The 26,259-nt window shown below is 55.5% G+C and overlaps 3 long non-coding RNA genes, 3 other non-coding genes and 1 pseudogene across 6 annotated transcripts; 6 read left to right on the forward strand and 1 right to left on the reverse strand.

The window, feature by feature from the left end:
• The first annotated feature begins 1,919 nt into the window (after positions 1 to 1,919).
• LOC140607653 (U2 spliceosomal RNA) lies at positions 1,920 to 2,110 on the forward strand. The gene has a single exon (XR_012009612.1). It is a non-coding gene; the product is annotated as a U2 spliceosomal RNA (small nuclear RNA).
• Positions 2,111 to 8,558: 6,448 nt separating this feature from the next.
• LOC140606813 (uncharacterized) lies at positions 8,559 to 15,831 on the forward strand. The gene is made up of 3 exons (XR_012009040.1): positions 8,559 to 8,838; positions 10,691 to 10,870; positions 15,280 to 15,831. It is a non-coding gene; the product is annotated as an uncharacterized lncRNA (long non-coding RNA).
• Positions 8,590 to 8,780, forward strand: LOC140607672 (U2 spliceosomal RNA). Its single transcript, XR_012009633.1, has one exon. It is a non-coding gene; the product is annotated as a U2 spliceosomal RNA (small nuclear RNA).
• A 4,480-nt stretch (positions 15,832 to 20,311) lies between the features above and the next one.
• LOC140606816 (uncharacterized) lies at positions 20,312 to 22,889 on the forward strand. Its single transcript, XR_012009043.1, has 3 exons — positions 20,312 to 21,226; positions 21,854 to 21,983; positions 22,385 to 22,889. It is a non-coding gene; the product is annotated as an uncharacterized lncRNA (long non-coding RNA).
• LOC140607673 (U2 spliceosomal RNA) lies at positions 21,282 to 21,472 on the forward strand. Its single transcript, XR_012009634.1, has one exon. It is a non-coding gene; the product is annotated as a U2 spliceosomal RNA (small nuclear RNA).
• LOC140606815 (uncharacterized) lies at positions 22,273 to 26,006 on the reverse strand. Its single transcript, XR_012009042.1, has 2 exons — positions 25,669 to 26,006; positions 22,273 to 23,260 (listed from the first exon to the last, which is right to left on the reverse strand). It is a non-coding gene; the product is annotated as an uncharacterized lncRNA (long non-coding RNA).
• A 176-nt stretch (positions 26,007 to 26,182) lies between these two features.
• On the forward strand, positions 26,183 to 26,259 carry LOC140607679 (U2 spliceosomal RNA; annotated as a pseudogene).

Raw genomic sequence — 26,259 nt, forward strand, 5'->3', positions numbered from 1 at the left:
CCAGGTAAGGGAGAAGCAGGGGCCCTGGGTGGATGAGGGAAGATGAAGCACAGGACTCTCTGCCAGCTGTTGATAGTCTCCCTTTCCAGACGAGGAGGCTACAGAGAAAGGACCTGCCTGACAGGTTTTGGCCTGCGTCTGGTTCTCACCGATATACCGTATGCGGAACATGTGTCGTGGGCCACCTGGGTGGCTCAGCGGTTGAGCGTCAGTCAGTCTGTGGCCCAGGTGGTGATCCCGGGTCTTGGGATCGAGTCGTGCATGGGGCTCCTGGGAGGGAGCCCGTTCCTCCCCCTGCCTATGTCTCTGCCTCTCTCTCCCCCTCGGTCTCTCATACATACATACATACATACATACATACATGCATGCATGAAAGAATGAATGAATGAATGAATTGAATCTTAAAAAAAAGAAAGAAGCCTGTATCCTTACTGCTAATAATCATGTCTGATAAGTTGTCATCTCATCATCTCCCGGTTTAGAGATGTCAGATGGAAGGGTTGACGGAGAAGGCCAGGTGACTCGCTAGGTCCCCCAGGTCCGCAGGGCTTAGCGCCCACGCACGCCAGCTCCACGCTCCGGGGCGCACCCGCCCCACCCCCCACCCCCGCCCGCGTCCCGTCGGCGGAGGCAGCGGGCAGAGGACCCCAGAGGACCCGTGTGTCAGCATCGGCAATGCTCAGTCTCCTCGTGGGCCTGACTCAGAAGAACCATTCCTCGTTTGTCGGCGCCCCCGGCTTCCTCGGCCTAGCCTGCCCCTTGCACTCGCCAAGCTGTGTGGTCTCGGGCCAGTTGCCTAACCTCTGCCTCCACCGCTCCTTCCCTCCTTCCGCAGGTAAACTCTGCAAGTTGGACGCGAAGAGAGCGCTGAGCGCAAGTCTGGCCCAGCCGAGGAGAAGCGTCTGGCTACGGTATAGCGCACGCGGCTCACTCGTTTCGGTGTCACAGGCACGACGCCTCCACTGGTACCTCGTGGCACCTAGGACCCACATCCTGGACCACTCAAACCCCCAGGTCAGGTCACGAGCTACCTCGGCCTTCCCTCAGTCCCACGAAGGAGGGAACGTAGGAAGGTGGCCACTTCTGCCCTGGGGAAACGGAGGCCCAGGGGGTTAGGTAGATGCCCAGGGAGCCCTCCCGATGGGGCGGTAGGGAGGCCACCCGTTCAGGGCCCGGTCTCGGGTCCCAACTGGTGTCTGGAGCCCTTGGCAGGTGACGCCAGCCAGGCGCTTCTGGGCTCCCCACGCCCTGGCCCCAGCCAGCCTGTAGGGTCCCGCAGTGACGACGTGAGGAGCCTCCTGGGCCCTGGGACGACTCAGCGCCAGCCCCCGGCGCCAGCCCCACGCCCGGTTCCACGGCCCTCCCCCGAGGCGGGCCAAAGCGGGAAGCCGAGGGCGCCTGGCCCGCAGCCGGATTCCGCCGCCCGCCGCGCCTCTAGGGCTCCGCGCGCGGAGGGGCGGGCCATTCAAATTAGGAAGGGCCTTGCGGGGCCGGCGACGACGCGACGACGGACGCATCGTTTGTCTTTTAAAAGGAAGAGACTTGGGATCCCTGGGTGGCGCAGCGGTTTGGCGCCTGCCTTTGGCCCAGGGCGCGATCCTGGAGACCCGGGATCGAGTCCCACGTCGGGCTCCCGGTGCATGGAGCCTGCTTCTCCCTCTGCCTGTGTCTCTGCCTCTCTCTCTCTCTCTCTCTCTGTGACTATCATAAATAAATAAAAATTAAAAAAAAAAGAAAAAAAAAAAATAAAATAAAAGGAAGAGACTTTACAAGGGCTCAGGAGAGCCTAGCGGCTAGTGCCGCCCGTGCCACGGTGGGAGAAGCGGGGGGAGCGGGACGTGGGCGGAGCGGGAGGCGAGTCACCGTGAGTGTAAGGTGGACGTCGTCGGGAGGGCGTGCGCGGGGGGGTGCGCGGCGGTATCGCTTCTCGGCCTTTTGGCTAAGATCAAGTGTAGTATCTGTTCTTATCAGTTTAATATCTGATACGTCCTCTATCCGAGGACAATATATTAAATGGATTTTTGGAGCAGGGAGATGGAATAGGAGCTTGCTCCGTCCACTCCGCGCATCGACCTGGTATTGCAGTACCTCCAGGAACGGTGCACCCCCTCGGGGAAACACTGGGTTGTCAAAGACAGAGCCTAAGTTCTCCGGAGCCGCGCTTACAGAGGCTCTTTGCTGTTCTCGGGGAGGGTTGGGAGCGGGGCTTTGCGCAAGAAAAAAGCTCAGGGCGAGACTCGAATCGAAGTTGACTTCTTGTTTTCTTTTTTTCTCCAGCTCTGCTAACCTCAGCCGCACTTTCACGGTTTGTGGGAGCAACTGACCGTTGTACTACTGTTTTTCTCTTTCTGGTTTAGGTTGTTCATTTCCCTAAAGCTGTTTTTAAGTTTTAGTTTTACCTTTTTTTTTTTTTTTTTTTCCTTAAGTTTTCATTTACTTATGAAAAGCAGAGAGGGAGGGAGAGAGAGAGAAGAGAGGGAGAGAGAAGCAGGCTCCATGCAGGGAGCCTGACGTGGGACCCGATCTTGGATCCCCAGGATCACGTCCGGGGCTGAAGACGGCGCTAAACCGCTGAGCCACCCAGGCCTGCCCCCTTAAAACCCTTAAGACACCTGGGCGGTTCAGGGGTCGGGTGTCTGCCCTCATGAATCTAGGGCCTGATCCCAGAGTCCTGGGATCGAGGTCCGCAAAGGGCTCTCTGCAGGGAGCTTGCTTCTCCCTCTTCTTCCTCTGCTTAGGTCTCTACCTCTCTCCGTGTTTCTCATGAATAAAGAGAATATTTAAAATCAATAAGGGGGGATCCCTGGGTGGCGCAGCGGTTTGGCGCCTGCCTTTGGCCCAGGGCGCGATCCTGGAGATCGAGGATCGAATCCCACGTCGGGCTCCCGGTGCATGGAGCCTGCTTCTCCCTCTCCCTGTGTTGTGTCTCTGCCTCTCTCTCTCTCTCACTGTGTGCCTATCATAAAAAATATATATATATATATATATATATATAAAATCAATAAAATCTTTTTAAAAAGGATCTCTTATAAAATTTGCCAGCAAGGAAAATACCTCGGCGTGAGGCAGATTTTGTCTCCTGTCTCATGAAGTTCTGTGGGTAGTCTGAATATAATTTAACAAAACAAGTAAATCAAATACATACGAATAGGATAAAACGTTTTTAGATGAACTGTTTTTTGTGTGCCTACAATGGAATGTTTCAGCTCTATTGTTTATTTAAGTAATCTCCACACCCAATGTGGGGCTGGAACCCGCGACCCAGAGATCAAGACTTGCATGCTCTACCAACTAAGCCAGCCAAGCACTCCTAGGTGAATTATCATTATTATTATTATTTGTATTTTTTTACTTTTTATTTTTTTTCCAATTCTATGTATTTATTTGAGATAGAGTGTGTGTGAGAGAGCATGAGCAGGGGGCAGAGGGAGAGGGAGAATCGGACTCTGCTGGGCAGGGAGCCTGACTCAGGCCTTGATCCCAGGACCCTGGGATCATGACCTGAGCTGAAAGCGGACGCTCAACCTAACTGACTCCGCCTGAAACCTTAAAGTTTTGCTGAGCTAAGCTAAGAGATGAGTTACTTTCGTTAGATATCCGGATCACATCCAAATAAGATAATAAATGAAACATTGAAACATCGCTTACTGAACAAAAAAAGTGGCTTATCCGCTTTTTGCTTTTTTTCTTAAATAGAGGAATTGAATATATTTGGATCTATTAATAAACGTGTTTAGTGCCACAGTAAGAAATGTACATGAGAAAGCATGTGTTTCTAGAAATTACAAAAGGATAAATCTGCCAAGCCACAAAATGCTAAGATGGTTCACGGTGGCTTGCTTCTTAGTTTTCACTGGAAATTAAAGATTTCTAAGAGTTAAGCATCCTTGGGATCCCTGGGTGGCGCAGCGGTTTAGCGCCTGCCTTTGGCCCACGGCGTGATCCTGGAGACCCGGGATCCAATCCCACGTCGGGTTCCGGGTGCATGGAGCCTGCTTTTCCCTCTGCCTATGTCTCTGCCTCTCTCTCTCTTTCTCTCTCTCTCTCTCTGTGTGTGTGTGACTATCATAAATAAATAAACATTTAAAAAAAAAAAGATTTATTTATTGATTTGTTGGAAGGGAAGGGAGGGGAGGGGCAGACGGCGAGAGAAATCTAAGCAGACTCCTGGCTGAAGACTCACCCCGCTGTGGGGCTTCATCTCACGATCCTGAGGTCACGACCTGAGCAGAAACCAACAGTCGGACGCAGCTGACTGTGCCATCCAGGTGCCCCCCACTTTGGATGTTAAACAATGGGCCAGACTCCCAACATTCTGCTCTTGGGAGCGTGTTTTCCAGCTTCTTAAATCAGTGCGTGCCAACGCAACCCCCGCCCCCCCTCCCCCCGCCCCGCCCCGCCATGCCATATGCACCTGAGTCTGTTTCCGCGTCTAGTTAGCTCAAATCTCTTTCTGAAGCTCAGTTTTCCCATCTGTTAAGTGGAGATCATAAACCCTGACCCACGTCCTCACATGGTGGATGGGAATAAGGATCCACCGATAACCAAGATGTAAAACAACCAGCCAAGAGTAAGGGTCCCCTTAATTCTGTGAGAGGAGGAAGAGGAAGAAAGCTGAATGAAGATATTGGGCGGTGGTCCTTGGCAGCCTCGATTTCTTCAGGTGAAAAACATGATAGATAACATTTTCCCTTTGGGATTGTGGAAAGACCAAAACAGAAAACGAAGGGATTAGCTGGCACACAGTGGGTGCTAAATAATGGCAGGCAACTTGTGAAGCCCCGTTCTGGGTTCTGAGTCTCACTAGTATTACAGATCTAATCTAGCGGGACATGAAACTTGCTCTCCAGCACATAAGCCCTGCTATTTTAGTCCCAGGATCCTGAATATATTCGGGATGAGAGGCTGGGGGCAGGCGCTCTGTGGGCCCATGCATTGCCTTGACCACCACGCGTAACATCCTGGGCTTTCAGGCTTGGATCAACACCGACACGTGTCAAAGAAACGCAGTGTGACAGCTCCACGCTTCTTTGTTCGTCTCTCTCCAGGAGCATTAAGGCTTTTTTATTATCCCAGCCACAGTTCTTGGAGGCTCTGAGTCACTAACAACTTAAAAAGAAAAAACGAAACCTTGCCTCCTGTGTTCTGGGCACCCTCCTTTTCTCTGTCTGACCACCAGAAGATTGTGGAAACTGCTTTGCAGACTCTCCTCAGAGGTTCAGAAGGTAAAGGTGAGAGAAGAGCGGTGAGAAGATTGGGTTGCGTATATTGGTTGTGAGAGCTGAGATCCTAAAAACTATGTTTGCTGCTGCTCCCGTCTCTCTCCCTCAGTCATCAAGTCCTGTAGCAGAACGCTCGTCAACCCGTAAGGTACACGTGCGTTCCAGGAGAGTCTTGTTAAATACTCTGTGGCTCTGCATTTCCAACATGCTCATGGGACCCCGGTGCTGCTGGGGTAGGGACCACACTTTGAGCAGCAAGGTGGCAAACTGTCCCACCTCGAGTGATTTTTCTAAAGATTCTATTATTTTTTTAAAGATTATTTATCTATTTATTCACAAGAGACACAGAGACAGAGGCAGAGACATAGGCAGAGGGAGAAACAGGCTCCTCGCAGGGAGCCCGATGCAGAACTCGATCCCAGGATCCTAGGCTCAAGACCTGAGACGAAGGGAGATGCCTAACCAACTGAGCCACCCAGGTGCCCCGATAAACCATTTTTTAAAGTATTTTAGGGCAGCCCCGGTGGCTCAGGGGTTTGGTGCCTGCCTTCGGCCCAGAGCGTGATACTGCAGACCCGGGATCGAGTCCCACGTCGGGCTCCCTGCATGGAGCCTGCTTCTCCCTGCTTCTCCCTGTGTCTCTGCCTCTGTGTGTGTGTGTGTGTGTGTGTTCTCATGAATAAATAAATAAAATTTTTTAAGAAAAATAAAGTATTTTATTTAAGGGCACCTGGGTAGCTCAGTGGTTGGACATCTGCCTTTGGCTCCGGGGGTGATCCCGGATCCTGGGACAGAGTCCCGCATCCGGCTCCTGGCGAGGAGCCAGCTTCTCCCTCTGCCGTCTCTGACACTCTTTAAGTGTCTCTCACGAATAAATAAATAAAATCTTTTTCTTTAAGTATTTTATTTGTTTATTTTTCATTAGGCTCCACATCAGGCGTGGGACTTGAACTCATGACCTCGATATTAAGAGTCACGTGCTCGGAGGACCCAGCCAACCAGGTGCCCCCTAGAATAGGAAATCACTACTTCACGATGATAAATATTCCTTTTCCTTTTTTTTTTTCATGTACATTTTTTAAAAAAAATTATTTATGATAGTCACAGAGAGAGAGAGAGAGAGAGAGAGGGGCAGAGACACAGGCAGAGGGAGAAGCAGGCTCCACGCACCGGGAGCCCGATGTGGGATTCGATCCCGGGTCTCCAGGATCGCGCCCTGGGCCAAAGGCAGGCGCCAAACCGCTGCGCCACCCAGGGATCCCAAATATTCCTTTTCCTTGACAGAACATGCATATCTGCAATCCAAAGCACCTCATTCTAAGATGAAATGCTACAAAGCTAAATTGGCGAGCACAAGATGGCCTTAGGAGCGTGGAAGGGAGCGGAACTATACTAGAACCCAGGCAGAGTCATGATTACGACAGGCCCAGAGGTTGGCTAGTCACTTTCTATAGGTACGGGTCACATTATATAATATTTACTGATTCGTTTACTCAATGAAATATAGTCAGCGTATGCCACGTTCTGTTCGATGGAAGCGCTGGAGGTATAAATGTGCACCAAACAGAACAAGCTCCCCGTTCTAGAGCTTACATGCTATGAGGCTAAACGGCAATAAATAAATGTATAAAATGTCAAGTGACGCCGTGCTGTGGAATACAGGAAAGCCAGGTAAGGGAGAAGCAGGGGCCCTGGGTGGATGAGGGAAGATGAAGCACAGGACTCTCTGCCAGCTGTTGATAGTCTCCCTTTCCAGACGAGGAGGCTACAGAGAAAGGACCTGCCTGACAGGTTTTGGCCTGCGTCTGGTTCTCACCGATATACCGTATGCGGAACATGTGTCGTGGGCCACCTGGGTGGCTCAGCGGTTGAGCGTCAGTCAGTCTGTGGCCCAGGTGGTGATCCCGGGTCTTGGGATCGAGTCGTGCATGGGGCTCCTGGGAGGGAGCCCGTTCCTCCCCCTGCCTATGTCTCTGCCTCTCTCTCCCCCTCGGTCTCTCATACATACATACATACATACATACATACATACATGCATGCATGAAAGAATGAATGAATGAATGAATTGAATCTTAAAAAAAAGAAAGAAGCCTGTATCCTTACTGCTAATAATCATGTCTGATAAGTTGTCATCTCATCATCTCCCGGTTTAGAGATGTCAGATGGAAGGGTTGACGGAGGAGGCCAGGTGACTCGCTAGGTCCCACAGGTCCGCAGGGCTTAGCGCCCACGCACGCCAGCTCCACGCTCCGGGGCGCACCCGCCCCACCCCCCACCCCCGCCCGCGTCCCGTCGGCGGAGGCAGCGGGCAGAGGACCCCAGAGGACCCGTGTGTCAGCATCGGCAATGCTCAGTCTCCTCGTGGGCCTGACTCAGAAGAACCATTCCTCGTTTGTCGGCGCCCCCGGCTTCCTCGGCCTAGCCTGCCCCTTGCACTCGCCAAGCTGTGTGGTCTCGGGCCAGTTGCCTAACCTCTGCCTCCACCGCTCCTTCCCTCCTTCCGCAGGTAAACTCTGTAAGTTGGACGCGAAGAGAGCGCTGAGCGCAAGTCTGGCCCAGCCGAGGAGAAGCGTCTGGCTACGGTATAGCGCACGCGGCTCACTCGTTTCGGTGTCACAGGCACGACGCCTCCACTGGTACCTCGTGGCACCTAGGACCCACATCCTGGACCACTCAAACCCCCAGGTCAGGTCACGAGCTACCTCGGCCTTCCCTCAGTCCCACGAAGGAGGGAACGTAGGAAGGTGGCCACTTCTGCCCTGGGGAAACGGAGGCCCAGGGGGTTAGGTAGATGCCCAGGGAGCCCTCCCGATGGGGCGGTAGGGAGGCCACCCGTTCAGGGCCCGGTCTCGGGTCCCAACTGGTGTCTGGAGCCCTTGGCAGGTGACGCCAGCCAGGCGCTTCTGGGCTCCCCACGCCCTGGCCCCAGCCAGCCTGTAGGGTCCCGCAGTGACGACGTGAGGAGCCTCCTGGGCCCTGGGACGACTCCGCGCCAGCCCCCGGCGCCAGCCCCACGCCCGGTTCCACGGCCCTCCCCCGAGGCGGGCCAAAGCGGGAAGCCGAGGGCGCCTGGCCCGCAGCCGGGTTCCGCCGCCCGCCGCGCCTCTAGGGCTCCGCGCGCGGAGGGGCGGGCCATTCAAATTAGGAAGGGCCTTGCGGGGCCGGCGACGACGCGACGACGGACGCATCGTTTGTCTTTTAAAAGGAAGAGACTTTACAAGGGCTCAGGAGAGCCTAGCGGCTAGTGCCGCCCGTGCCACGGTGGGAGAAGCGGGGGGAGCGGGACGTGGGCGGAGCGGGAGGCGAGTCACCGTGAGTGTAAGGTGGACGTCGTCGGGAGGGCGTGCGCGGGGGGGTGCGCGGCGGTATCGCTTCTCGGCCTTTTGGCTAAGATCAAGTGTAGTATCTGTTCTTATCAGTTTAATATCTGATACGTCCTCTATCCGAGGACAATATATTAAATGGATTTTTGGAGCAGGGAGATGGAATAGGAGCTTGCTCCGTCCACTCCGCGCATCGACCTGGTATTGCAGTACCTCCAGGAACGGTGCACCCCCCCGCGGAAGCACTCGGTTACAAAGGATAGGTTTTGTTCCTTTTTTCGTCTTGACGTCAGGTGAGGTGCCTCTTGTTCGGTTTCGCGGAGGATAGTGGCAGTTGGGTATTCGGTGTTCTCTTTTTTTTTTTTTTTTCCTCGGGTGTGTCTTCTAAGTTCTTACCCATGCTCCTTGGCTGTGCGGGTCTCTGTTCTCTCTCTCTCTCTCTCTCTCTTTTTTTTTTTTTTTTTTTTTTTTTACTTTTTAAGGTGTTTTTTTGTTTACTAAAGAAGCGTGACAGGGCTAGAGTCAATCTCCGTGCCGGGGTCGCACTGGGGGACTAGATCCGGTGACGCCAGAATCATGCCAGAAGCCTTAGGCAGACGCTGAACCGCTCATCCACTCAGGCGTTCCCCAGTCTTTTAACATCTTGAGGTTCTTTGGCAGGAAGCCAGTTGTGGGGCTTGACTTGAATTGACCTCCTGCTTTTTCCTGCTAGGCTACACCCAGGAGGAGTTTCACTCTTCTAGGAACCTGACGGCTTGAGGGACCAACAGGCAGCTCCTCTGTCCCTTACTACGTCTCTCTATCTGGTTTATGTAGTTGACTTCTCTAAAACCTTTTTCAGGCTTAAAAGCAAATATGTGATGGAGGAGTGCAGACACGTGACACATCTGCTCCTTAATCCTGCTTTTTACCTTCTGACTGAGGGGGTAAATGTTTAAATTTCATACTTAACCGTGGAAAAGGAGGATGACAGGCTGTCTCTCTAGAGGGTCAGAGAGTAAATAGTTTAGGCTTCATGACCCCGAAAGGTCCCTGTGAGCTCTTTCTTCTGCAACCCTTGAGAAATGTAAAATTCGTTCTTGACTTGCAGTATAGGAGAACAGAGGGGCCGACCTTGCTGGCTGGCTGTAGTCCGCTGACCCCTGGACTAAAAACACCTAATTTAGGCTGCCTGGGTGGCTCAGTGGTTGAGCGTCAGCCTTCGGCTCGTGGCCTGATCCCAGGGTCCATGGGGCTCCTCGCGGGGAGACCTCTGCCTTTCTCTATGTGTGTTTCTCACCGATAAATAAAATATTTTAAAAACTAAAAAGTAAAATAAAAACATCTGCTTTGTGTATTGTCCCACAGAAGGGGGCCCCCTTCAGGCTTCTGGACAGTCTGCTGCCTGAACTCAAGAAAGGCCTCCTTGATGCTATGTGCCAAGACCGAAATGAAAGAGACAGACAGGCTTCCTACCCCGAGAAGTCTTTTCTGTCTTTTAAAGTTTGATTTAGGGCAGCCCCGGTGGCACAGCGGTTTAGCGCCGCCTGCAGCCAGGCGTGTGATCCTGGAGACCCGGGATCGAGTCCCACGTCGGTCTCCCTGAATGGAGCCTGCTTCTCCCTCTGCCTGTGTCTCTGCCTCTGTGTGTGTGTGTCATGAATAAACAAGTAAAACAAAATCTTTAAAAAATAATAAGGTTTTATTTACTTATTCATGAGAGACGGGGGTGGGGTGGGGGGAGAGGCAGGCCTCAAGCAGGGAGCCGGATATGGGACTCCATCCCGGGACTCCAGGATCACACCCTGAGTGGAAGGCAGACACTCAACCACTGAGCCTCCCAGGCGTCCATACTCTGAGAAATCTTAATGGTTTCTGGCAGAGAAAATGGAGCAGCAAATCGTCATGGGTCCAGGACCGGCTCCTGGACTGAAAAAATTTTAAAACATTTAATTTATTTATTCATGAGAGAGAGAGAGAGAGAGACAGGCGGAGGGAGAAGCAAGGCTCCATACAGGGAGCCCAATGTTGGACTGGATCCCGGGATTCCAGGATCACACCCTGAGCCAAAGGCAGACGATCAACCACTGAGCCACCCAGGCGTCCCTGAACTGGAATATCTACAAACCCTACAAGGATTTCTTCTCATTTTTTTCTCCTCTGCAGGCAGAGTGTACCCGGGACTGAGGGATGCAAGGCATCTGTTTCTGTGCATCCTGTCCACCGGTCTAGGAGATACGCTAGGAATTGACACAGAACAGTTGAATACACGACAGAAAATAGGCGAAGCATAGACACTGTGTGCGGGAAGGGAGGAGGGGGACTCGAGACGGGAGAAAAACACAGGTATGTGCTGACATCTGGCCCCGAGCAACATTACCCGTCTGTCCCCTCGAGTCTCTGCACCAAAGGGCCTGGGGCCACCCGCTCATGCCGCGGACCCTAGGATCCATACGGTCCCTCTGTGCCATCACTCCAAGAGGCAGGATGAGCTGGGGGAACAGGCGCACCAGAGGCCATCAAGAGCCTCAGTCACTCCCGTCACACACACACACACACACACACACACACACATGGATCAGAGAAGAAGGTAAATCCTACAGTGAAACAGTGTAGCACGATGTTTAGGGGCTCCTGCTGTCGGGGCCGGCCAGGAACATCCCCTCCAGAGCCCAGAAAAATTGCTTCCTCTTTATACCTCCGACCACGGAGCTAGAGGGAAGCCCAGGGCCCCGCAGGCCTCTTGCGTTCTGGAAGCAACACATTCCACACCCAGACACCGTGCTTGGGCTGACGCCCTGGGTGACGGGGAAGACCCTCAGCTCGGAGGCTGGCCTAGAGCCTTAAAGAGCTCTCAAGCCGAGTCAGGGGCAGCGGGGGCAGCCCCGCGTTTGGGCCCCAGTATCCAGCGGACCCCAGGGTGTTGGTGACAGGGGGTGGGTCCCTGAAGGAAAGAGATGCCCTGTGGAGTATATGGCAAGTGGGGGCTGCAGAGGATCACAATGGGGCCCCTCCCTGGGGGTCCTAGCAAGGGCTGCTAGAGACTTCTCCACCTTCTGAAAAGCAGCTCCCGGCACACTGCTGGGCCTTTGAGGGGAACGAATGTTTACAGAGGGACAGTCAGGGACCGGGGCTCCGGACTGCCCAACAGACCTGCAGGTCAGGATGTCAGCTGGGTCAGCAGCAGCGGGCCCCCCTAGGAGAAGCGTGTGGTGTCGGGATGGAACCCGAGCAGGAATAAGAGACACCGGACAGCCAGCCAACCCGTCGGCCCCGCAGGCCTTTGTTGGCCACCCCAGACCTGGCAATATGGGCATGGGAACCGTGGAGCCACAGGGGTGTCCGGGGAGGTCCCACACCGGCAGGTGCTCCTTGGCTGGGGCTCTCAGTTCTGAGCTCGTGGGGGTACTGGGGCCGGGATGCAGGGATGCAGAGCTCCTCTGGCCTGCCGCCCTTGTTCCCAGAAACCTCCCTGGGACTGGCCCAGCCTCTGTCAGATCCCATGGGGCCCTGAGGTTCTCCAGGCTCACATCTGCCTCCCCTCTCCTTTCAAAGCACCCCACCCCACCCCACCACCAATGAACCTCTTGCACTCCTCGCTCTGTTCCTGTAACTTCTTCCCAGAGGACCCAATGCCACCTAGGACTCAGACTCCAGTAGTCTAACTTTTACAAAACATTGGTGCATTTGAATATGTAACACTCATGTCTGTCTAATTAAAAAAAAAGAGAGAGAGAGAGAGAGAGGTCAGCCCCGGTGGCTCAGAGGTTTAGCGCCGCCTTCAGGCCAGGGTGTGATCCTGGAGACCTGGGATCCAGTCCCACGGGCTTCCTGCATGGAACCTGCTTCTCCCTCTGCCTGTGTCTCTGCCTCTCTCTGTGTGTGTCTCTCATGAATAGATGAATAAAGTCTTTAAAAAAATAACAGAAGAAAGAAAAAAAAGATAAAGATAAAGAAAAAGAACGAAACTGGGAATAAATATTTGCCGGTCGATCACCGGCGGGACTCATCTACAAATTTTTTTTTTTAAGATTTTATTTATTTATTCATGAGACAGAGAGAGGCAGAGACAGGGGAGGAGGGAGAAGCAGACTCCACGCAGGGAGCCCGCAGGAGACTCGATCCTGGGACTCCAGGATCACGCCCTGGGCGGAAGGCAGGCGCTCAACGGCTGAGCCACCCTGGTGTCCCCCCAATTTATTTATTTATTTATTTATTTTTTTTTAGGATTTTATTTTCCTCAGTTCCTCAGGCTGCAGAAACAGATGCTGCCGGGGAACCCTCAGGGTGCAGTTCCTCGAGTCCCCATCCCAGATCCACGGCTCGGGCAGGGGTATCGGGCACCACCGGGGTGCGACACCTTGGTGGGGGCGCATGGTTCTTGGGCAAGGGTGGCGCCAGCCCTAGCTACCGGGGCACCGCTGTCGGTGTCTGGGGATTTCTGGGTCCTTGGGGCATGGCCGGGAGGGGTTTCTGACGCCAGTGCCCCTGGAGTCCCTGAACTCACAAGAGGCCAATGCAGGTGCTAGAAGGTGAAGTAAGGAAGTCCTCTTCAGCGGGAAGCACTCCTTTGCAAGCAGTGGAAGCGTCTGAGGGTCAGACTACCTGGGAACCCGTAATGGGACTACTGAAGCCCCCCTCCCTCCCCCAGTAAGCAGAGAGGTCTTGGGCGGGAGGGGCCGGAAGGGCCATCGCTCGAGAACGCTGTGCCAGGGGCTGGGTAAGCCGGGTTGACACATGACCTGATTTAATCCTCTCTCTCATCGGTTCACTCGTCCCCTCAACCGATATTTAGATGCTGGGCAGCGGTCTAAGTGCCCGGATCAGAGAAGTGGAAAAAGCAGTCCAGGTGGGGGATCTTTCCAGCGGCTCAGAGCTGGGGCGGCGGGGCGGGGGACGAAGCTCACCCGGGACAAACCCCGTCGGTGCAGGGCGGGCCGTAGGAGAGACTCACGACCAGCTTGGGGGCCGAGGGGGGCGCCTCGCGCGCGGGCAGGGAGGGGCGGAGCGGAAACGGGCCCCACGTTAGCTTTTATTAGGACCTGGCCGGCCGCGAGGAGATGACCGTCACCTAACTCGCTGTTTGGGCCCGAGGGTTCGCTGCTCCGGGGCTGACTCCCGCCGCGCATTTCCACAGAGGGCCTCCCGTCCGGACCAGGACTTCCTTAGGGACCCTCCAGACCGCGCGCCACCCGAGCACGAGGGCGGGAGAGATCATGCCACCCCGACGGCCGAGAGGGCGAACCCGGGCCGGGAGAGAGTCACAGGGCCGGGAGCTAAGACAGGGGCGGGCCGGGCGGTGACCGCAGACGTCCCCGTCGTGTTACCTCCTGCCGACCCAGGCGCGTCCGACCAGCTGCCCTCCCCGTCTCCCGGGTCCGCGTCCGGTTCTCGGGGCTCTCTGCGCTAGGCTCCGTCACTTGGAACGGCCCGCGCTCCAGGCGCGGGCGGCGTCTTGGGACAGGGCGACGGCGGCAGGGCACCGGTCTCGGTTACACCGCTGTGAAGTGAGGATGGGAACAGCTTCAAGTCGGCCTGGGGTCCTGGGGAGCCACACGGATAGCAGAGCCCGCAGGGCAGTGCGTCCGGCGCGCGGCGGCGGGGCGATCCGGGTTCTTTCCCCGCAGGGTTGACGCCCCGGAGAGTCAGTCGGGTTGAGGGGCGAGCGTGCTGGTCCAACGAGCCTTACGGCCGAGCGTGCAGGCTTTGCGGAGAATCCACCGTGGAACGGAACAGACGCGGGCCCGGGGCGGGGGTGTCTAGTGGCGGGAGGCTGGAGAGGAGGGGAGGAGGGCGGAGGCCGGCTCCCAGCCACACTCACACGTTCCTACCCCGGGGGCAGCTCGCTCCCCGCCCGAGGTCCGGGCCCTGCGCCTCCCGGATGCCCGGCGTCGACCCCGCGGCTCTCTCGGGAGCACGCGCACCGCTCTCGTCCCTCAGCTCCCTGCCACACGCCCCCTCCCTGCTTCGGCCGGCCGGGGTCACAGTTCCCAGGTGGGAGTAGTTCCCGGGACCCGGCGCGCTGGCGCAGGAGGCCCAGGGGCGTGGCGGGACCGCCGGGGGTCGGGGACGGGCCGGGGGCACGCAAATCGCTGGTCGTCCTCTAGGGAAGGACGCGAGGGAGCGGAAAGGGATGTGAAAATCGACCAGGAATGCGGGGGATGGCTGCAACCGTAACCGCGTGTGGAGCGGACCACCGCAGCCGAGTGGGCGAGAACGTGGCCTGAAGGTGACCTGGCTCACCGTGGGCGCAGTGAGGACGGTGGCGGGGCGGTACCGGCGAGGGCCGGGGGCTCGGCGTCTCTTCCCGGTATCTTGGCTCGGGTCCAGCGTAGTGGTAGTGGTGGTGTTGGTGGTGGGGGGTGTTTCTTCTCGGCTTGGTTACTGTACTTTTTCTAAAGAGGGATCTATCTTACCTGCTTTTGCTTTTTTGCTTTTGCGTTTTACTCACTTGGTGCTGAGAGAGGCAGAGATGCAGGCTGAGGCAAGCAAGTTCCCAGGTAGATGCCCGGTGCCGGGGGAGGGGGGGGCTCGTGTCCCGGGGGTCCCAGGAACTCTGGGCCTGAGCTCGATCCTGACCCCAAGGCAGGCGCTCAACCGCTGAGCCACCCAGGCTTCTCTCTTACCAGTGTAACGGCTGCTACGTGACCTACGCTATAAAGGCTGACTGGCTCTGGTGGGCTCTTTTTGGTTTTGCTTTTTCGTTGTGTTAGCGCTGTTTTTCTTAGGAGCTTCCCTTCTCTTCCTTCCGGCAGCTTTTCTCTTCACCGCTTACCAGGTTGCTGCTTTGTGGCCCCGAGGGCAGAGACGGAGAGAGCCGGCAAGTGGGAAGGAACTGGGCTCCAGCGGGGCCCGGCCTGAGTAGTGGAGGCTCCACCTGCTTCCAAGTGGGCGGGCGCTTGGCTGACCTGTGTGCCACCGGAATCCGTCTCCGCGCTTTCCTGCGGCTCCGGGAAGTCCTGGTCTCCGCCTCTCCCCTTCGTGCCTCCACCTCTTTTTGTGTCTTGAACCCTGTCACTCACTCCTCTGCCAACCCCACCGCCACCTCTTCTCCAAGCGTTCCCCGCACTCCTTCTGCCTGCTTGAACTTTGCCCTCCTCCAAACCGACGGTTTGGTGAGGAGCAGTGTTTGATAGGAATGAGGAATAACGGGATCCCTGGGTGGCGCAGCGGTTTGGCGCCTGCCTTTGGCCCAGGGCCCGATCCTGGAGACCCGGGATCGAGTCCCACGTCGGGCTCCCAGGTGCATGGAGCCTGCTTCTCCCTCTGCCTGTGTCTCTGCCTCTCTCTCTCTCTGTGACTATCATAAATAGATTTAAAAAAAATTAAAAAAATTAAAAAAAAAAAAAAAGGAATGAGGAATAACGCCTGCGCACGAGTGACTGGGCCTCCGGCTTAGAGGATTTAAACCCGGCTCCTTCAAGTAGCTCTCAACTCGCTCTGCCTGCCTGACCGACCGACCGCCCCCTTACCCTTCTGGAACAAAAGTCGGGCAGATGGGGTCAGAAGTACACAGGTCTTCCTCGGTAGGGATGGAAAAGTCCTTCTTCCAGATCGGTCTATGGCAGCGTTTGAGCACCCTGGTGGCACACCGGAATCTCCTGGGCCTTCATTTAAATCAGACTCCTGTCCCAGCACGGCCGAGGAGCAATCGAATTGGAGTCTCCGGGGTGGGGCCGAGGCTGCTGTACTTCCCAACCTGCCAGACGTTCCTGTTGCACGGTGTGCCTCCAGAAGCACTCCTTGGAGCACCTGGGAAGATGCCGCCGGTCACCTTGTCCTGAACCCTGAATGTCCTGTGACAGACACGGAAAGCGGTGGATGCGCTCCTGCAAATCCGGGCATGAGTCGCTTTAGATTTATTTATTTTTTTAATTTATTTATGATAGACATAGAGAGAGGGGGGTGGGGCAGAGACACAGGCAGAGGAGAGGGAGAAGCAGGCTCCATGCCGGGAGCCCGACGCGGGACTCGATCCCGGGACTCCAGGATCACGCCCTGGGCCAAAGGCAGGTGTGAAACCGCTGAGCCACCCAGGGATCCCCCATGATTCGCTTTAGGACAACAGTCTCGGACTGGCGTGGTGTTTAGCACACCGTAGGCACTCGGCGTACCGAAGAGGAAATAACGGATTCCCTGGTCCTGGCACAGACAGGAGGCCACCCAGTCTAGACTGTGGGGAGGCCCTTGGACCCTATACGGGAATCTGCGGAGACCCAGTGCCAGACGGAGCTTCTGTGCTGCGCTGCTGCTCTGCGGAACCGGATGGGCACCGCCCTTCCCAAACCCACCCTCCAAATTTGTTTTAGATGTGGAGACTGATGACACCACCCGTGAGGGGATGAGAAGGTTGACAGCTCACATAATGAGGCTTTCCAGGGAGACCGAGGTGGCTCCCAGGCAGATTCAAAAAGGGCTTGAGAGCAAGGGGTCAGTCAGTGTGTTTATGGTGGTGAGTGGAGGGCCTGGGATAAGGCTTTTTATCAGCTCCATCGACCAGAGGGAGGTCAGGAGGAGAGGAGGGAATGGCAAGGCTTCAAAGCTGTGGGCAGTCAAACATCCAGACCAGGTCAGACTCTCCCACAAGCTGCTTTCTCCTCTAGGGAATGGGGATGGGAAGCCGCCTTCCATGGGCACGGTACAGATGACTCGGGACCTTAAGTGATCCTGCCTTCGTGCCTTCCACGGTGAGCAATGAACAGACGTCCATTGGATCAGAGTCTGATGTAATGAGAAGGGGGTGGGGTGGGGGGGCAGGGAAAGGGTTCAGGTTCCCGTGAGAAGCTGAACCTGCTGGCCAAGTTTGGGGTACGAATGAGCCTGTGAGGGAAGGGACACCGGGGTGAGGGAGCGATTATGGTAGGCAAGAGCCCACCCGAAGCAAGCATCCCCCCCGGGGCAGTTCTGAGGCCCAGATCACAACTTCCAGGTGGCTGGGGGGGGGGGGTCAGCCTGAGGCAAACTGGCCCCCTCCCCAAGGCCCCCCACTCTTGCCTCAGACTGCAACGTCCCGGGTTCCTCCCTCCTGTCGACATGTCCTGAAATTCTGACTTGCACTGAAATTCTGACCTGAAGCTCCCCTAAGACGTCGGGCAGGCCTTCGTGACTCAGCTGGCTTTGTGTTCCATCCCACCTTCTCATTTATTGAGTAAGCCTCTCAGGCTCCTGGTCGGGACACAGAGCCACGTGGCTCGAGAGGCCTTGGACCTCAAAGGGGTCATGGCCAGGTGGGAGCCACAGCCTGGTGTTCCTCTCTCACAGTCCCCTGCACAGGGATCACGGCGTTGTGGCCATTTGGCCACGTGTCTTATCCAGTCCGGTCCTGGCCCCCCCCCCCCCGCCCCCCTGTAGGGGGCCGGGAGGCGACAGGAATCCTGTCTGGCTTCTCTCTACTCCCAGGACCAAGCCCCGCCCTGGTGGGTGGAGTCGCAAGTGATAAAGGACTGTTGGTTACGTTGGAACCGGTGGTGATGGCAGAAGGCCCAGAGTCCAGTGGGGTGGGATCCGGACCCCAGCTCAGCCGCTGGCAGATATGTCCTCCTGGGCAGATCCACTTACTTCCCCAGGGTAAAACAAACAAGCACACATGCTTTATCACTGGGCCTCCTGGTCTGAGGGTCCGTCCACTCTGTACTGCCTGTCGCTTTCCAAAGGGGCATCCATTCTCTTGAGGATTCTCCGTGCAAGTCACCATGCACCACCACCACCACCATCACCACCCCTCCCCCAACCATGAATCCCTAGTGGGCAGGAATCAGATCACAGTCGCCTTTCAGTGTTGGGCTCTGTCTGATTCAGCGTGCCCAGCCATCATCTGCGTGGAACGGATAGGTCAGTCCTGTGGCCTCAAAGAACCAAAGGTGGTTTCTTCAATGTGTTCTGCTCTTTCTTTCTTTCTTTCTTTCTTTCTTTCTTTCTTTCTTTCTTTCTTTCTCTTCTTTCTTTTTTTTTAAAGTAAGCTCTTGGCCCAATGTAGGGCTTCAACTCATGACCCTGAGATCAAGGATCTCACGCTCTACCAACAGCCAGCCAAGCACCCCTGTTCTGCCCCCCCCCCCGTTTTTTTGCTTGTTTGTTTGTTTTTAAGATTTAACTTATTTGAGAGAGAGCGAGAGAGCTTGTGTGCAGGCACACGTTAGCGGGGAGAGGGGCAGAGGGACAGGATCTCAGGCAGACATCCACCGCCCACACCCCCACCCACCTTCTCCCACTCTGAGCCCAGAACCCAAGGCGGGACTTGATCTCAGGACCCTGTGATCTTGACCTGAGTCCAAATCAAGGGTCCCACGCCTAACCCACGGAGCCACCCAGGCGCCCCCCTGCTGTGCTACTTTTGAAAAAACATCCAAAGGCAGGGGGTGGGCACCCGGTTGGCTTCGTGGTAGAGCACCGAGAAATTACTTGAAAATCAGATCTTTAAAAAAGAGACCAGGAAAAAAAAATCCAGGCATGTTACAAAAATGTACGTGTGGTGCACTTTAGGATCGGAGGTGGCCTCTGATACACTGTACTGCAAGGTAGACACCAAATGGCTGAAGATTCAGGTGTTGAGAAAGAAGTAGAAAAAGACCTAAGGGAAGATGTGGGACATTATTTTATAACCTCATGGTGAAGTCCTTTCTAACGCTGACTCAAGGTGGAAAAACTATTTACTTAAAAAACGGATCGATGGGATGACATGAAAGAGGACTTTTTAAAAGTCTACTTAGGGGATCCCTGGGTGGCGCAGCGGTTTGGCGCCTGCCTTTGGCTCAGGGCGTGATCCTGGGGACCCGTGATTGAATCCCACATCGGGCTCCCTGCATGGAGCCTGCTTCTCCCTCTGCCTGTGTCTCTGCCTCTCTCTCTCTTTCTCTGTGTGACTATCATGAATAAATAAATAAAATCTTAAAAAAAAAAAGTCTACTTAGGTATTTATTTAGTAATGTCTACGTCCAGCGTGGGGCTCGAACCCAGGCCCCGCCCTTCCCACTGAGCCACCGGGCGCCCCCGAAAGCTACCTTTCATGGGTGAACCTTCGGCACCTGGCATCGTCTCCCTACGCAAGGCCCGGAGACGGCTGTGCAACAGAAGAAAATACTCCAGGCTTCGATTACAGACGCGGGGCCAGAGCCCTGAATATGTAAATGACAGATAGAAGCCGAATCAAGGACCGAGCCAGGAAGGGGCCGGAGTCCCCGACCCGAGAGTTCAGAGAGAGAAAATAAGCTTGGCTCTGACCCGCGCACACGCACGGGAGGAGACGCTCGGCGGGAGGAGGGAGGCGCAAGTCAAGGTTGCGCTAAGGTCGTCTTCCTCTTCTTCTTCTTCCTTTTTAAGATTTATTTATTCATCACACACACACACACACACACACACACACACACACACACACACAGAGGGAGAGACACAGGCAGAGGGAGAAGCAGGCTCCATGCAGGGAGCCCCACGCGGGACTCGATCCCAGGTCTGCAGGATCACATCCCCGGCCAGACCGAAGGCAGGCGCCAAACCGCTGAGCCACCCAGGCATCCGCTAAGACCGGCCCTCACCCTGCTCCTCGCTTGTCCCCCTCCCCCAGAGAACCCAACTTTGACGCCACGCGGGGTCGCCGGCGAGACGGGGGAAGTAGATGCTGCCCGAGAACGTCGGCCTGCGCTCTCGCAGTCACCGTCCCTGGCTCCCCGGAATCCAAGGGACCCTCGCGGCGAGGGTGGCCGGCACCGCGACAAGGGCGCACGCACCGGGAGGGCACAAGGGCTCACGACAGGCCTCGGCAGATCGCAGTTTGCAGGCGTTTGGGTGCGTGCGTTGGACCGCGCGCGAGGAAACGGGGGTGGTTCTATTCCGTGAACGCGACCCGGGGACATCCCCTTCTCGGGACGGAACCGGTCGCGCGGGCTGGGACTCTGGGGTGGAAGATGGCCCGAAGGACGCGGACGCGAGCAGAGAAGAGCCAAGCAGGGAGAGAGGGAGAGGGAGAGGGAGGCGTGGGGTGCTGGCTGAAGAGCCGCTTCGCCGTCGCCGTCGCCGTCGCGACGGATACTGGCTGGGGGTGCGGGAGGCGAGAGCTCCTGGGCTGAACCGCTGTGGAGTGTGCGGTGCGTGCCGGGGAGGGAAAGAGCGGTGACCGAAACCTCTCGAGAGGGCAGCCCCGGTGGCACAGCGGTATAGCGCCGCCTGCAGCCCGGGGTGTGATCCTGGAGACTCGGGGTCGAGTCCCAAGTCGGGCTCCCTGCATGAAGCCTGCTTCTCCCTCTGCCTGTGTCTCTGCCTCTCTCTCTGAATGAATAAATTAAAAAAAAAAAAAAAGAAAAAAGAAACCTCCCGAGAGCCCCGGGAACTGCGGCCGTGTCAGCCGTCCCTCCGCGGTGCCCGGCAGTCGCCGCGCCTCCTCCGGGGTCCTGGCGCGGGATTTGTCCACGCGGGGAGGTGGGCCGCTAGCTGGGTGGGCTCTGGCTCTCGGCGAGCGGAGGCGGTCCGGAGGGCGGAGCCGGGCCTGGGTGGCCGCACCTCTTCCGGCAGCCAGAAGGAGGCGGGGCATGCAGATGCAGATTAGAAACGGCCGTTCGGCGCGGGCAGGACGGGGCAACCAGGGACATGCGATTTGCCGCTCGTAGTGAAGAGGAGGAAACATCTACCCCAGAGTCTCGCGCTGGGGACGGCCGTGTTGTGGACGACGTGAAGGAAATCAGGCCGGGAGCGAGGGTTAAGCTTGTCACCGTGAGTGAAATAGGGATGGTGGGAACATGGTACCCCGGTGGCCCGGGTGCCCGGCATCGCTTCTCGGCCTTTTGGCTAAGATCAAGTGTAGTATCTGTTCTTATCAGTTTAATATCTGATACGTCCTCTATCCGAGGACAATATATTAAATGGATTTTTGGAGCAGGGAGATGGAATAGGAGCTTGCTCCGTCCACTCCGCGCATCGACCTGGTATTGCAGTACCTCCAGGAACGGTGCACCCCCCTTCACTCGCGGTTTCCGAAAAACAGACTTTGCTTTTGGTCGCCTCTTGCACTGCGGTCATGAGCCCTTTTCTTCGGGTCCGGCAGCTCCGCCGCGGGGGTCTTGTCTCGTCGATCTTGTTTTCCCCGTCGTGCTTAGGCTCCCCCCGGCTTTAAGGCGGCGGCTCCGTTCGTGTTCGCGGGATCAGCTTCTCCCTTTTCTCCCCGCCGCTCTCCTTGCCTCTGCTATCTTCCGCCGCTTTTGCCTGCGGAGGGCGTGCGTCCCTGCGCCCTCTTCAGGTAGCGCTTCTCTCTCCTGCCGCGGGGCTTCGCTCCGCGTTGTTGTCCCTTACCCCCCCCCCCCAGCCTCAGCCCTGCAGCCTGCGCCCCCGCTTCCCTTACAGGCTCCAACGTTCGGCAACCTGGCCGCCTGTCTCCCCAACCCACTCGCGTCGTTCCCGGTGATCTCAGCAGCCGCTCCGCCGATCCCTCCCGACACCTGGCCTCTCGGTTCTTCCCTCCCTCCGCCCTTCGGTACCTACCACTCTTCACCGTCCCTTCGCCCCCACCCCACCCCCCGAACCCCCCATGTCCCGCATCCCCGTTGACCGAGAAGAATTTCCCTGCACGTACCCTCGGCTCCCGTGCAGCGTTCTTGGGGCCATCTGGGCCACTGAACGTAGCTGGCAACAAGCACACCACCAGGCTCGGGCTCATCCCGCTCACCTCAGCTCTCGGTGTGCCAGGGAAAACTAGACACCGTCCACATTTGCCACCGGGCATCCGTCCAAGGGGCCCTCACACACAAGAAGTCAAAATAAACCATAGCGGAAAACAGCTTTATTAAAAATCGATTTAAACGTAGCACTCTCAAAAAAAAAAATAAATAAATAAACGTAGCACTCTCACATTTTAAATGACTTCATACTTTCCAGGTTCTCAAGGTCTAAATACCTGAATCCGGGGACATCCTCCAAATGCCAGGCAGGAACTGCTCATTGGCTCTCATACCCGTCGGTGACCTCAAATGCATCTCCAACAGGTTCTGGCTTGCCACGACTTCTGGTTCTTCTCGCACTTGCATTGTCAAAAACACAACAGTTGAAAATGTTCGTGGCTTACGGTGTTGTTGAGTTGCAGAAAAATCCATCTCTAGGATATGGTCATTTGCACATATGAGGTCGGAGATCTCCCTCATGTAACTCCTCTCACCATCCTCATTTAGAGACCAGTCCTGGGAAGCCTGGGTGGCTCAGCAGTTGAGCGTCTGCCTTTGGCTCAGGGTGCGATGTCACCACGGTCCCGGGATCGAGTCCCGCATGGGGCTCCCTGCTTGGAGCCTGCTTCTCCCTCTGCCTATGTCTCTGCCTCTCTGGTGAATGAATGAATGAATGAATGAATGAATGAATGAATGAATATAATCTTAAGAAAACAAACAAACATATACCAGTCCAGTCCTTTGCTTTCATCTTCCGATCCCTCTGACAGTCTCACACTTCGACTCACGGAAATAGGCTCCTCTGTCAGTGTTCTTTTCTTCATCATCCGGGTGAAAAGATGAAGATTTCCGAATTCTCTCTTGCATTCAACAAAAGCAAAATTGGGCCTGCAAGGATGTTGTCTCCCATCTGCTTGTCTACCTTCCGGAAAGAGGAATCGGTGCGTCTTTTATGGCGACAAGGCCAGGAGAAAGCCGAAGGATGGTGGACTTGCTTCGCCACCGCTGCAACACCCCTCTGAGGGGTTCCTTCATTCCTCCATCTCCCGATCCTTGTAGACTTCTTCGTCCTTGCAGACAGGCAAAAATATTCCTAGGATGATGAAATAGCAGATCGTGTGGAGATACAGGGAAAATAGGACCGCTGAGACCCTGTGACGGGACTTCAGTTTTGAGAGAGAGAGAGAGAGAGAGAGAGAGAGAAGAGCAGCGGCAGAAGCTGGCCCGCCACTCACAGCTAGGCTGTGGTGGTCTCCGGTTGGACATAAACGGTTTCACACAGCGGCGGCGTCCTTAAAAACAAGAGCCAGTTATTTTACTAACCAAATGAGTCTATCTAGGAATGGCGGAGGAAGCCCGGTTAGGGACATGCAAGCCGTGGTGAACCTCGGGCAGGTCCCAGGAGGCAGAGGGAAGGTCAGCTTCTATTTAGGCTTTAGGAGGAAACTGGGGAGGGAGGCTTGCTTTGAACGAAAGCTCACTGGAAAAGAACAAGAGTGTGAGATTGTGGCAGTTTCTCATTAAGTGCAAGCGGTGGTTCCTGCCTTGTTGCTGTGGCAAGGAGGGCTCTATCCTTCTCCTTCTTTTTTCTTTCTTTTTTCTTTCTTTTTTTTTTTTTTTTGGATTTTATTTATTCACGAGACACACACAGAGAGAGGCAGAGACACAGGCTGAGGGAGAAGCAGGCTCCCTGCGGTGAGCCTGATGTGGGACTGGATCCCAGGACTCCAGGATCGTGACCTGAGCCAAAGGCAGAGGCTCAACCACTGAGCCGCCCCAGGCGCCCTTATCCTTCTTGTTCTTAAAAGGCAGGAGATGAACTCCCTACGTGAAAAGGTTCTCCCTCGTCAGAATAAGTTTTAACGATTTCCTGCTAGTTAGTCAGGCTGCAAAGGAGTGGTATGTGCCTGAGGGCTCCCCTTTCAGGGCTTCTTGACTCCATCTTACAGGAGATCTCCTTTATTTATTGTCAACATCAACATCGGACAAGGCCGCTCTGTGACCTTGACGAACTGAATCAAGACAGAAACAAGACCACTCCGTGGTCACGTCAGAACGGAGACAAAACAGAAGAATGTCCGAACAACAAAATGAGACCAAACATCCCCTGTGCTGGCTAGTTGGAGTAACTGCTACTACTTTTTACCAGTTTGCGGCTTTGGCCTCGCTCTAGCCTCCCTTTCTTCTGGGTAAGATTTACTCAACCACCCAAATCACCAAATGACCCCGACTTTCCGGAAAGCCTCTTGTAGGGTCTCGGAGATCTTTTTTCTTCTCCACTTTGAGGTCCTTGGCGGAGGGGGGTGGGTGGGTGGATGGGCTGGGGCTTTGTAAAACCAAAGACAAGAGGAAACACGTTTATTAGTGTGTGTATCTTATATATACATGGGAGAAAATCAGGGGTGAGGAACTCAATGGGCTGGCTAGGACTTGGGCATGCACAGCCCCTCAAAACAAAAGGAACAGAACACACACACACATACACACACACACAACCGCCCCCACCTCACGATACATGTTCAGAGAAGTGACAAGACACTTTGCTATGAGTTTCTAGGGTGTAGGAACAGTGGAAGGCGAGGCCCGGCCAGTAAAGTCTGTTACGGAGAGTCCTCTGGTGCCAGTCTCTCTGGGCCGATGAGGATCTAGGGTTGTCGGCGACTAACTCCTGTACACATCTACGGGCAGAGTTCTTCCTTCTGTTTCAGCTCAAAACAATCCTCATGCCAGAGTGGCATACTGGGGAGCGGGGTCAGCAAAATCCGCTACCCTTCAACCTCCCATTCGACGGGAAGGCCTCGCTCCCTTAAACTCTCCGGCAAGCCCACGTCCCAGACACACGTTAAGAAGCCACTCCGGGGATCCCTGGGTGGTGCAGTGGTTTAGCGCCTGCCTTTGGCCCAGGGCGTGATCCTGGAGACCCGGGATCGAATCCCACGTCAGGCTCCCGGTGCATGGAGCCTGCTTCTCCCTCTGCCTGTGTCTCTGCCTCTCTCTCTGTGTGTGTGACTATCATAAATAAACTAAAAAAAATTTTTTTAAAAAGAAGCCACTCCGGACACCCTCGCACCGAGGCGCCGCGCGGTGCCCCGTGGTGCGCGTCCCCTCTCACTTTTGCAGCAAGCGATGATGACCCGATTCATCTCGTTCCGGGTGTGTTCCTGGTGGCCTCTGCCTGGATGGCACCGACGAGTCATTGAGGGTCCACGGAAGGACCCACACGGTAACCGCAATACGGAAAGAGTTTTGCTCTGTTTAAAAAGCAACGTTTTCTCTCTCTCTCTCTCTCTCTCTTTTTCCCCCGTCGGAAGGCCCGTAGAAGGGACAAGTCATGAAACACGGATATTCGCAGACAGAACTGCTCAAAAGAGAAACTTGAAAAAGGAAGGAGAGAAAAGGTTGTTGATCTCCTCTCTTAACTCGTAGGGCAAGACAAGTTAGTAAAAGGGCAGAGGGATGGATGAGATACGCGTCTGCATCTGCGTCGGCGGACGTACCTACCTGACACAGAGGTCAGATGACGTTAGGGGGTGCTCACGGTAGAAATCTTTCAACGTAGCTGCACGTTCGAAAAGATGTTCAAAAGGAAAAGAGGAGAAATGCCGCATGAAGCTGTTTGCACCTGTCTTTCCCGTCCCGGGCTTTCTCCAAGGAAACGAGGCCAGAGGAGCTTTCCGGCTACCGGGCTACCCGGCTACCCGCGCGTTTCCGTTCCAGCGCGGGAGGGCGGGCGCGGAGCGCAGGAAACCAGGAAACGGCGTGGGGGGAAGGGGCGGGACATGCAAATTAACATGGCTGCTTCTCCCGGGAGCTATGGGAGCAAGACCATAAAAATCGCAAAAGCCCCAGACAAGTTAAAGATCTGACAAGCTGCGTATGTTTTATGAGTTGTGAGGGTGACAGACTGTCAAGTCTGGGGGAAGAGGGTGGGCTTTCGTTTGAGGGTGACTTTTCTCACCGTGACCTTAAAGATGTTGGAGAGGGAGGGTGTGCAGGCGCCGCAGAGCTAAGCGTTATCGCTTCTCGGCCTTTTGGCTAAGATCAAGTGTAGTATCTGTTCTTATCAGTTTAATATCTGATACGTCCTCTATC

This window comes from Canis lupus, chromosome 16 (assembly GCF_048164855.1).
Source record: "Canis lupus baileyi chromosome 16, mCanLup2.hap1, whole genome shotgun sequence".
Classification (NCBI taxonomy): domain Eukaryota; kingdom Metazoa; phylum Chordata; class Mammalia; order Carnivora; family Canidae; genus Canis; species Canis lupus.